Below are 12,323 nucleotides of genomic sequence, written 5' to 3' on the forward strand. Positions count from 1 at the left end.
GCGTGCGTGCGTGCGTGCGTGTATTGGGGGTAGAGGATGAGGAGGTGGATAAGCTGTCTATCACACAAGCACACAGCTCATCAGCACCCAACAGTGGACAAAAGAAGCTTGGTCCTTCTTCACCCCTTTTCCCCTGTGAAGACTATTAGGCAGCTAGTGTGAAAAACATGAATGCTAAAAGATGAAGAAGCATAATTGTGTAGACAAAAAAGACAAAAGGGAGAGAAGAGGAGTAGCAGAGGATGAAGAGGAGAAGGATGAGGAAGAGAAGCCAGATGAAGGAGACGGAGGAGGGTGGAGAAGAAGTGTGACTGTAGAGGAGGAGAAGGAGGAGGAGGAGGAGGAGGCATTCCACAGGCTGTTGCAGCGACCTCAACATCCAGCCTATAAAAATAAATCACACATCTGCTTCCAATGAGGCTGTGACATATTAATGGTTTTATGCTTGTTATGAAATTCTTGTAACGTTCTCCTCCCTCTTCCTCCATTCAGGGAAGCGTTTATACACTCATCTTCCCCCTGGGGATTCTACTATCTGTTCATCACTCTCTCGATCACCGCAAAACGAGCTCCATCCTGCTCACCACATACAGTAAGTACACCTGAAAGGTCCCTTTCTTTACCCCAACCCTCCCTCCCTCCATCTTTCATTCATGTTGAGATACTCAAGCCAGTGGGGGTGTAGAGATTCACCAGCAACCACTATTCCCCACCAAAGGGACAGCTGGGAACATAGAACATAGAAGGCAGACAAACACAACAAAGACAGAGAGGTGAGAGTTGAGCTCTCTGCCCGTAACCTGTCCCAGGATGTCAAAACTGATGATTATAGATAAAATGAGGATTATGAACAAACACATTCCAGTGTCCTCTCTTCCCCCACCTCATCATCACCGGGGGCCGGAAGCAGGGCTCGTTCTCACATGTGGCACTGTTTAGAGAACCGTCAAACCCAGGCGGAGAACGGAGGACAGAGAGAAGAGGAGGGTGGCCACGGGCCTTTGAAACCCTCTGCAGGTCCTTAATTAGCCACAGACAACCATAATCCACTGTTTATTTGTGAGGGTGAGGCAGCTGAGGCCTGTGTGCCGCAAGGTAGGGCTGGAAACGGACTATCTAGGAGAGTGGCCATGTGGAAGTAAATGTGGTTTCCGTGACGATGAACTCAAAATATCCCTGTCCCACAATTTGAGTCAGCAGCAGCATGCCAACTCCGGAGGGAATTTTCTCAAGTTGACTAGAGTAGAGCAGGTGGATCCTACATATTTTCACTATGCACATTGAATTCCTTGTGAGGGTACAATATCATGGAAAATACGCGTGAACTAATTCTCAGCCAGGAGATGGCAGTGAGTGGATGAAGTTTTGGCATTAAAAAACAAGAGGTCAGTGGTGTCTTCACACATACGGCAAAGCCCTTCAGAGTGCGTGAGGGGGATAGACCATACATAATAAAATCTTTAAAATACCCTCCTCTAACACTTATGATAGGATTGTTTGTGTCTCCATCAGTGACGTGGTGCAGTTTCGCGGGGCCCCTTCGGCAAGCTAATTTCCATTCATAAAAATATCAAAACAAAATGTTGGGCTTATGACTTGTTCATATGCGACCTGGGGGGGGCCCGACCACCGGGGGGTCCCCAAAGCTCATGGCTCCCCAGCCTTGCAGTGGGGCTGCGGGGGGTGTGCTCCGCCAGTGGTCTCCATGTGAATAGTAATGATATAGCATCTCACTACATAATCTCCCTGAATTGAAAGAGGAGTCAATACCTGTAAATCTAATAATTAGGACAAACTGGAGACAAAATCACACAAAAAAAGATCTCTACGACAATTCATTATCAGAATTTGGGACCCTTAAATCAGATCCAACTTGTTTTATCACATATGGGTTGAAACAATATAATCTAACTTGGTGTCCTCTCCCCTTTTGCAGAGAGACCAATGTGACGATGATATTCATAGCAAGGGTGGGCCCATGTATGGGTGTGCCAAGGGTGTACCCATACCGTCAGACACTGACGTACCCACCGACCCACTGTAGCTGGGTATAATAATACCGTTCTATTATGGATGGGCATGAGTGTTTCTGGGGCAGCTTTATTGCGTGCCGATCTGTGAGTGACTCTGTGCCCCTGTAAACGGATCGGACAGTAATTCACTGCAATCCCAAGGCTCACTCTAATCTCGTCACGTGTGTCCACAGCACGTCAATAATAGGGGTACCAGAACACACACACTTTCACTACATCCTCTCTAGGTGTTGTTAACCGGCCCCTCTCACGACCTCCGTCTCAGCCCTGAAAGCTGTCCATCAATCAATCCTGCTGTCAAGCTCATTTTCCCACTCCTCAAACATTGGGGCCATGGTAGACCCAGTTTTCTCAATGCAAAAGCATTGTTCATCCTCTTGTTCATTGGATTTTGTCCCCCGTACATTTTGATTGGTCACCGAGAGGCATAGTAATGAAAAGCTCATTAACATAGTAATGCTCTTAATTAACCTATCAGATAATCGAGTGCTGAGCTATCTCAATATCAGCCTATAGCACAGCTTGGTGTGGCAGCATGAACGGTATTCATCTTCAGAAATAAAAGGAAATAGTCCCTTTGAATAATTTCACACAAAAGAGATGCATGTTGTAGCACACCCAAACCCAGCGCCAGGATAAAGTGACTAAGAGGACAGATGAAATCTTGCTTGTACCTGTCATTTCCCCCCCCCCCCCCCCCCGTTAACGTTACAACCGTTAACGTTACAACCGTGCAAAACGTTTGTAATGCCCTTTCAGACACCCCAGTAATGACTGAAATGGGCTCAGTGGAATACCTTGTCTTTCAGTTGCTTCTATAAGAATGCTAAAGCTGCGTCGGGGATTTAACACATCGTCTCGACACTTGTATCACAAGAAGGAGAAGAAAAATAAATGTTCTTTTTAAATGGGTGTTGTTTTTTTGTAGAATGAAATTGAAAAAAGGTCTAATTTGATACAGTTGAAATGTTTGCAAATTAGGTGTGCTGAACTCAAAGCAACTTCTGAAAACGAACACTCGGATTACAGTGATATTATGTCTGATCTTGCCAACAATGTAAAATATGTATAGATAGATGTAAATTAGAGTCAAGTGTGTTGATGTTTAATCTGTTCTGCTATTGACATCTTTTTTGTTGAATTATGCAACAGAACGTGACAACAACAGTAGTTAATGAGGCAGTCTAAACAGAGCAGATGAGTCCAGGTAGACCTAGACAGAGCAGGTGAGTTCAGGTAGGTCTAAACAGAGCAGATGAGCCCAGGTAGACCTAGACAGAGCAGGTGAGTTCAGGTAGGTCTAGACAGAGCAGGTGAGTACAGGTAGGTCTAGACAGAGCAGGTGAGTTCAGGTAGGTCTAGACAGAGCAGGTGAGTACAGGTAGGTCTAGACAGAGCAGGTGAGTTCAGGTAGACCTAGACAGAGCAGGTGAGTTCAGGTAGGTCTAGACAGAGCAGGTGAGTACAGGTAGGTCTAGACAGTGCAGGTGAGTACAGGTAGACCTAGACAGAGCAGGTGAGTCCAGGTAGGTCTAGACAGAGCAGGTAAGTACAGGTAGACCTAGACAGAGCAGGTGAGTCCAGGTAGACCTAGTCAGAGCAGGTGAGTACAGGTAGACCTAGACAGAGCAAGTGAGTACAGGTAGACAAAGCAGGTGAGTCCAGGTAGACCTAGACAGAGCAGGTGAGTACAGGTAGACCTAGACAGAGCAGGTAAACCTAGACAGAGCAGGTGAGTACAGATAGACAGAGCAGGTGAGTCCAGGTAGACCTAGACAGAGCAGGTGAGTACAGGTAGACCTAGACAGAACAGGTGAGTACAGGTAGACCTAGACAGAGCATGTGAGTACAGGTAGATCTAGACAGAGCAGGTGAGTACAGGTAGACCTAGACAGAGCATGTGAGTACAGGTAGATCTAGACAGAGCAGGTGAGTACAGGCAGACCTAGACAGAGCGGGTAGACCTAGACAGAACAGGTGAGTACAGGTAGGTCTAGACAGAGCAGGTGAGTACAGGTAGGTCTAGACAGAGCAGGTGAGTTCAGGTAGACCTAGACAGAGCAGGTGAGTACAGGTAGACCTAGACAGAGCAGGTGAGTCCAGGTAGGTCTAGACAGAGCAGGTGAGTACAGGTAGACCTAGACAGAGCAGGTGAGTACAGGTAGATCTAGACAGAGCAGGTGAGTACAGGCAGACCTAGACAGAGCAGGCAGACCTAGACAGAGCAGGTGAGTTCAGGTAGGTCTAGACAGAGCAGGTGAGTATAGGTAGGTCTAGACAGAGCAGGTGAGTACAGGTAGACCTAGACAGAACAGGTAGACCTAGACAGAGCAGGTGAGTCCAGGTAGGTCTAGACAGAGCAGGTGAGTACAGGTAGACCTAGACAGAGCAGGTGAGTACAGGTAGATCTAGACAGAGCAGGTGAGTACAGGCAGACCTAGACAGAGCAGGCAGACCTAGACAGAGCAGGTGAGTTCAGGTAGGTCTAGACAGAGCAGGTGAGTATAGGTAGGTCTAGACAGAGCAGGTGAGTTCAGGTAGACCTAGACAGAGCAGGTAAGTACAGGTAGACCTAGACAGAGCAGGTGAGTGCAGGTAGGCCTAGACAGAGCTGGTATACCTTGACAGAGCAGGTAGACCTAGACAGAGCAGGTGAGTCCAGTTAGGCCTAGACTGAGCAGGTGAGTACAGGTAGACCTAGACAGAGCAGGTAGACCTAGACAGAGCAGGTGAGTACAGTAGACCTAGACAGAGCAGGTGAGTCCAGGTAGACCTAGACAGAGCAGGTATACCTAGACAGAGAAAGTTTTTGTTTTTGCAGCCCTGTTCTACTCCTTTATGTTAATCTATTCATATATGCAAACACACACCCTGTATTTATGCAAATGAGGCACATATAATTGTATTTATTTTAACACGAAAGATAAACCAAAAAACAGCTGATACCATTAGAAAATGTATATACAGTGCCTTGCGAAAGTATTCGGCCCCCTTGAACTTTGCGACCTTTTGCCACATTTCAGGCTTCAAACATAAAGATATAAAACTGTATTTTTTTGTGAAGAATCAACAACAAGTGGGACACAATCATGAAGTGGAACGACATTTATTGGATATTTCAAACTTTTTTAACAAATCAAAAACGGAAAAATTGGGCGTGCAAAATTATTCAGCCCCCTTAAGTTAATACTTTGTAGCGCCACCTTTTGCTGCGATTACAGCTGTAAGTCGCTTGGTGTATGTCTCTATCAGTTTTGCACATCGAGAGACTGACATTTTTTCCCATTCCTCCTTGCAAAACAGCTCGAGCTCAGTGAGGTTGGATGGAGAGCATTTGTGAACAGCAGTTTTCAGTTCTTTCCACAGATTCTCGATTGGATTCAGGTCTGGACTTTGACTTGGCCATTCTAACACCTGGATATGTTTATTTTTGAACCATTCCATTGTAGATTTTGCTTTATGTTTTGGATCATTGTCTTGTTGGAAGACCAATCTCCGTCCCAGTCTCAGGTCTTTTGCAGACTCCATCAGGTTTTCTTTCAGAATGGTCCTGTATTTGGCTCCATCCATCTTCCCATCAATTTTAACCATCTTCCCTGTCCCTGCTGAAGAAAAGCAGGCCCAAACCATGATGCTGCCACCACCATGTTTGGCAGTGGGGATGGTGTGTTCAGCTGTGTTGCTTTTACGCCAAACATAACGTTTTGCATTGTTGCCAAAAAGTTCAATTTTGGTTTCATCTGACCAGAGCACCTTCTTCCACATGTTTGGTGTGTCTCCCAGGTGGCCTGTGGCAAACTTTAAACAACACTTTTTATGGATATCTTTAAGAAATGTCTTTCTTCTTGCCACTCTTCCATAAAGGCCAGATTTGTGCAATATACGACTGATTGTTGTCCTATGGACAGAGTCTCCCACCTCAGCTGTAGATCTCTGCAGTTCATCCAGAGTGATCATGGGCCTCTTGGCTGCATCTCTGATCAGTCTTCTCCTTGTATGAGCTGAAAGTTTAGAGGGACGGCCAGGTCTTGGTAGATTTGCAGTGGTCTGATACTCCTTCCATTTCAATATTATCGCTTGCACAGTGCTCCTTGGGATGTTTAAAGCTTGGGAAATCTTTTTGTATCCAAATCCGGCTTTAAACTTCTTCACAACAGTATCTCGGACCTGCCTGGTGTGTTCCTTGTTCTTCATGATGCTCTCTGCGCTTTTAACGGACGTCTGAGACTATCACAGTGCAGGTGCATTTATACGGAGACTTGATTACACACAGGTGGATTGTATTTATCATCATTAGTCATTTAGGTCAACATTGGATCATTCAGAGATCCTCACTGAACTTCTGGAGAGAGTTTGCTGCACTGAAAGTAAAGGGGCTGAATAATTTTGCACGCCCAATTTTTCAGTTTTTGATTTGTTAAAAAAGTTTGAAATATCCAATAAATGTCGTTCCACTTCATGATTGTGTCCCACTTGTTGTTGATTCTTCACAAAAAAATACAGTTTTATATCTTTATGTTTGAAGCCTGAAATGTGGCAAAAGGTCGCAAAGTTCAAGGGGGCCGAATACTTTCGCAAGGCACTGTATAAGTACATCCTAAGAAAAAATGTGAAATTATACAATAAATTGTTCACCTAAATTCCCACCAAAATCCATGAACTCCATTTGTTGTTTGTCCGTGCCAGTACAACGTGTTATGTGCAAAAATCCGATGGATTTTAAACATTCAAAACGTTTGGAGTATCTTCATCCATTGTCCAACTGTTGCATTTATTAGAATGATTTTGAAAACATTTGAACAATTTGAAGGACCGTTGCTACTCTGTGTGTGTGTTTACGTTCTCTTTAAGATCCACCTCGTACTCGGCCAACATAACACACTGGTATTTGCTCATCATAGCTTCCTTTCACATCATGACCTCAGTGGCCTCTGCCTCCAACTCCTCATCCACTGCAGAGGGAAAGGTTTTAAAGACTGACAGCTTCCCTGTAGTCTGGACTGAAGTCATGATAACCCATGTTACTGTACCATACCTAATAAAAAAGCATGAGCTGGTGCACACCCAGAGAAAATGATTTAGTGTAGAGGTGCTGACTAACGGCAAATAAACTGTAAACTATAAAAACAAAGAGATTTGCATGCTCTATATTTAAACTCCCGGTGATTTATTGGGTAAAACACAAACGTTACCCCATCACTGTGCCTTCTTCAGGGTGAACACACACACACACACAAAACCACACACAAAACACACACACACACACACACACACACACACACACACACACACACACCACACACACACACACACACACACCATCAGTAACTACCCCAGTTTAAAAGTCTGGTGTTATGGTTATACAGTTCAGGGAGAGGTCCCCCAGCAGCTATAAGGACAGGTAGGTATGTCAACAGTTATTTACATTAGTGTCATACGGTGGCCACAGAAGGAGTCAGTTACTGTAGGAAATGGATTCCCCCGTTTAGCTGTGCTTCACTGGCAGATAAAGTAGTCCATTGATATACAGTGCCTTGCGAAAGTATTCGGCCCCCTTGAACTTTGCAACCTTTTGCCACATTTCAGGCTTCAAACATAAAGATATAAAACTGTATTTTTTTGTGAAGAATCAACAACAAGTGGGACACAATCATGAAGTGGAACGACATTTATTGGATATTTCAAACTTTTTTAACAAATCAAAATCTGAAAAATTGGGCGTGCAAAATTATTCAGCCCCTTTACTTTCAGTGCAGCAAACTCTCTCCAGAAGTTCAGTGAGGATCTCTGAATGATCCAATGTTGACCTAAATGACTAATGATGATAAATACAATCCACCTGTGTGTAATCAAGTCTCCGTATAAATGCACCTGCACTGTGATAGTCTCAGATGTCCGTTAAAAGCGCAGAGAGCATCATGAAGAACAAGGAACACACCAGGCAGGTCCGAGATACTGTTGTGAAGAAGTTTACAGCTCATACAAGGAGAAGACTGATCAGAGATGCAGCCAAGAGGCCCATGATCACTCTGGATGAACTGCAGAGATCTACAGCTGAGGTGGGAGACTCTGTCCATAGGACAACAATCAGTTGTATATTGCACAAATCTGGCCTTTATGGAAGAGTGGCAAGAAGAAAGCCATTTCTTAAAGATATCCATAAAAAGTGTTGTTTAAAGTTTGCCACAAGCCACCTGGGAGACACACCAAACATGTGGAAGAAGGTGCTCTGGTCAGATGAAACCAAAATTGAACTTTTTGGCAACAATGCAAAACGTTATGTTTGGCGTAAAAGCAACACAGCTGAACACACCATCCCCACTGTCAAACATGGTGGTGGCAGCATCATGGTTTGGGCCTGCTTTTCTTCAGCAGGGACAGGGAAGATGGTTAAAATTGATGGGAAGATGGATGGAGCCAAGTACAGGACCATTCTGGAAGAAAACCTGATGGAGTCTGCAAAAGACCTGAGACTGGGACGGAGATTTGTCTTCCAACAAGACAATGATCCAAAACATAAAGCAAAATCTACAATGGAATGGTTCAAAAATAAACATATCCAGGTGTTAGAATGGCCAAGTCAAAGTCCAGACCTGAATCCAATCGAGAATCTGTGGAAAGAACTGAAAACTGCTGTTCACAAATGCTCTCCATCCAACCTCACTGAGCTCGAGCTGTTTTGCAAGGAGGAATGGGAAAAAATGTCAGTCTCTCGATGTGCAAAACTGATAGAGACATACCCCAAGCGACTTACAGCTGTAATCGCAGCAAAAGGTGGCGCTACAAAGTATTAACTTAAGGGGGCTGAATAATTTTGCACGCCCAATTTTTCAGTTTTTGATTTGTTAAAAAAGTTTGAAATATCCAATAAATGTCGTTCCACTTCATGATTGTGTCCCACTTGTTGATGATTCTTCACAAAAAATACAGTTATATATCTTTGTTTGAAGCCTGAAATGTGGCAAAAGGTCGCAAAGTTCAAAGGGGGCCGAATACTTTCGCAAGGCACTGTATATATATATAAATATAAATATCTTTATGTTTGAAGCCTGAAATGTGGCAAAAGGTCGCAAAGTTCAAGGGGGCCGAATACTTTCGCAAGGCACTGTAGTAGTCCATTGTGAATTGCTGAGTGGCAGGTCTGTTATCTCCACCACACTATGGGAACATTGGGATGGATGAGAGGGTCAATTCTGCATGTAATCTCTGTCTCTGATAGTGTTTGACGTGTGAATAGAACTACAATGAAAAGAGAGGGGAAGTAGTGAGGAAATAAACAGTGAATTACAAACAAATATCAATGACAAACATGGCTGAGGAAATGTGTATTGTCAGAGAGGTTAGAAAAGGCTATTAATATGTTCTTACCTGGAAAAGATGTTCCAGTGGCAGTTTTTCAGCAGATGACAGGGCATGGTTTTCTGGGAGCCTGATGTTCTGCCCGGTAACTGGATCGGCCTCAGCTCTGTGGTTGGCCAGTATATGCCCGGAGAGGGTGGTACAGATAAACACATTGATAATGGGGAAGGTGGTCTCTGTGGATCCAGGCAGTTGAGTCTGATGCACTGGTCTACAGGTTCTGTGCTGGTCCTGGAGTGGGTTGGACTATAATGTGGTAGACCATCTGGGGGCTGGTCAGTGGTGGAGAGACCCTGTAGGCCCATACTGGTGACCATGTACACCGTGTTGAGTTGGGGACAAGACAGGCCTGAACAGCCCCTTGGATGAGCTTGGCCAAGGCTGGATTGTACTGTTATGGAGGGGGGGACGGTGGACCCAGCGCCCATATGTGTGTCCACAATGAAGGAGGGGGTAAAACCTGCATTGAGACGTATCCGCTGTCCCTGCAGCAGACCTCCTCTCTTCAACTCAGTCAAAGGCCCATTGGTACATGTCTAACAGAGCCTGGTGAAGATAGCCCTGCTTCAGAACATGGGAGTTGTCTTCTTGGTGACCTTTTTGGGAACCACTGATCTAAAGAATGCCTAGTAGTAGGCAACCAATCATAATCCATAGTGACTGAAGTGGAGAGATGCAGGGTAGGGGTATTGCCATGCTCCATGGTCACTATGGACAAAGGCAAAAGAGAGGAGAGGCAGAAATGAGCTTGGAGAGCATAAAACACCTGGGTTTGTTGTGTCTGATATCTAAAAGGGCTAATCCATTATTTCTCAACTGTGATGCCAGCAGCCACATCCCATTTAGCAGTAGGCTTAGGAACAGGCTATAGCAGGATAAGAGAAGAGATTAACACCTCCAGGTGTCACGTTTAGAAAACAACCCAATGGGCACACCGCGTCATTTCAACGTTCATAATTGAGTAATATTTGGTTGGGACATTGGTCAATGAGATTACATCCTATATTCACCTAGGCAAAAAGAGGCAAAAGTTAGCTGGATTTCCAATGTGTTATCACAATGCTTTCAACCATCTAAAAGCACAAGCAAAGTCCAATGGAAAAACAATGTCTTATCTTTGCTTTCGTTTTTTTTCAACCAAATGTCTGTCACTGTGCTTTCAACCATTTTAAAAGCACAGCAGTTCAAATAGAAGTACATTGTTAGATATTTAGTTTATTTACACAACATATTGCGTTATCAATGTGCTTTATCTAATGGCAGAACCAAATCAACTGGATTGCGGTTGAGATAACATTAAAAGTACATGGTGCAAGTGATCAATGTTGTTCGAGATTCTGCACAGATTATTAGAGCAATTGTGAGGATCTCCACAGACCTGTGACGACCTATGTGTAATGGATGTGAAATAGCTAGCTAGTTAGCGGTGGTGCGCGCTAAATAGCGTTTCAATCGGTGACGTCACTTGCTCTGAGACCTCGAAGTAGTGGTTCCCCTTGCTCTGCAAGGGCCGGGGCTTTTGTGGAGCGATGGGTAACGATGCTTCGTGGGTGACTGTTGTTGATGTGTGCAGAGGGTCCCTGGTTCGCGCCCGGGTATGGGCGAGGGGACGGTCTAAAGTTATACTGTTACATATGCATGCTATCTTGAACATGCACGCTTTAAATGACTACATAAAGAAGACATTTATAGTAGCAGTGACCTCAACATGTGGCCATTGATGTGTTATTCGTTTCAAGGTCGAATGTTACATTAGTTTGTAAAAGAGCTTCAACTTTAGTCTATTTACTGTATTGCAAAAGTAATATTGAATTATGTTTGGTTGACATCGCAACCAAATATTAACATTTAAAGGAGATGTAGATACTGCTTGGATAATTCCATCTGATCATCTGGTTTAATACCATTCTTTAACTTTTATTTTTGGTTGAGTTGGAGAATCCAACATATCAGTACCTCGTAACTTGTCGACAAGTTCATAGGCTATTTATTGTATTTCAATGGTGATTTTGAATTGTGTTTGTTTGTCAATGCAACAAAATATCAACATTTGAAGTAGTATCTTCTGCTTGGACAGTTCCATCTGAGCGATTTACTTAGTCTGGCTTTAATTCCAGTTTGTCAACAAATTAATGTTGGATTCACGTCTAGATTTCTACCAACAATCTGAGTTAAAGAAAATGACTAAATCAAAGCTAATCAAATTTTCAATTTATTTAGTCCTATTCTTTAACTTGGATTTTTTGAGATGGATACTTGAATCCAACATATCAATTATTAATTTGTAGATAAACTGGATTTAAAGCCAGACTAAATAAGTTTCACAAATGGAACTATCCAAGCAGAAGATAAATATTGTTGATATTTTGTTGCATTGACAACCAAACACAATCCAATATCACTAAATAGCATTAGATTTACAATCAACCAGCTTGTAACCCTAGGCCTATACAGTTGAAGTCGGAAGTTTACATACACTTAGGTTGGAGTCATTAAAACTCGTTTTTCAAGCACTCCACAAATGACTTGTTAACAAACTATAGTTTTGGCAAGTCGGTTAGGACATCTACTTTGTGCATGACACAAGTAATTTTTCCAACAATTGTTTACAGACAGATTATTTCACTTATAATTCAGTGTATCACAATTCCAGTGGGTCAGAAGTTTATATACAATCCCATAGAAAATTTGTGGGCCTTCAAACCTGACTCAGTTACACCAGCTCAGGAGGAATGGGCCAAAATTCATTCAACTTATATTGGGAAGCTTGCGGAAGGCTACCCGAAACGTTTGACCCAAGTTAAACATTTTAAAGGCAATTCTACCAAATACTAATTGAGTGTATGTAAACTTCTGAACCACTGGGAATGTGATGAAAGAAATAAAAGCTGAAATAAATAATTCTCTCTACTATTATTCTGACATTTCACA

Source organism: Oncorhynchus clarkii, chromosome 1 (genome assembly GCF_045791955.1).
Source record: "Oncorhynchus clarkii lewisi isolate Uvic-CL-2024 chromosome 1, UVic_Ocla_1.0, whole genome shotgun sequence".
Lineage (NCBI taxonomy): Eukaryota > Metazoa > Chordata > Actinopteri > Salmoniformes > Salmonidae > Oncorhynchus > Oncorhynchus clarkii.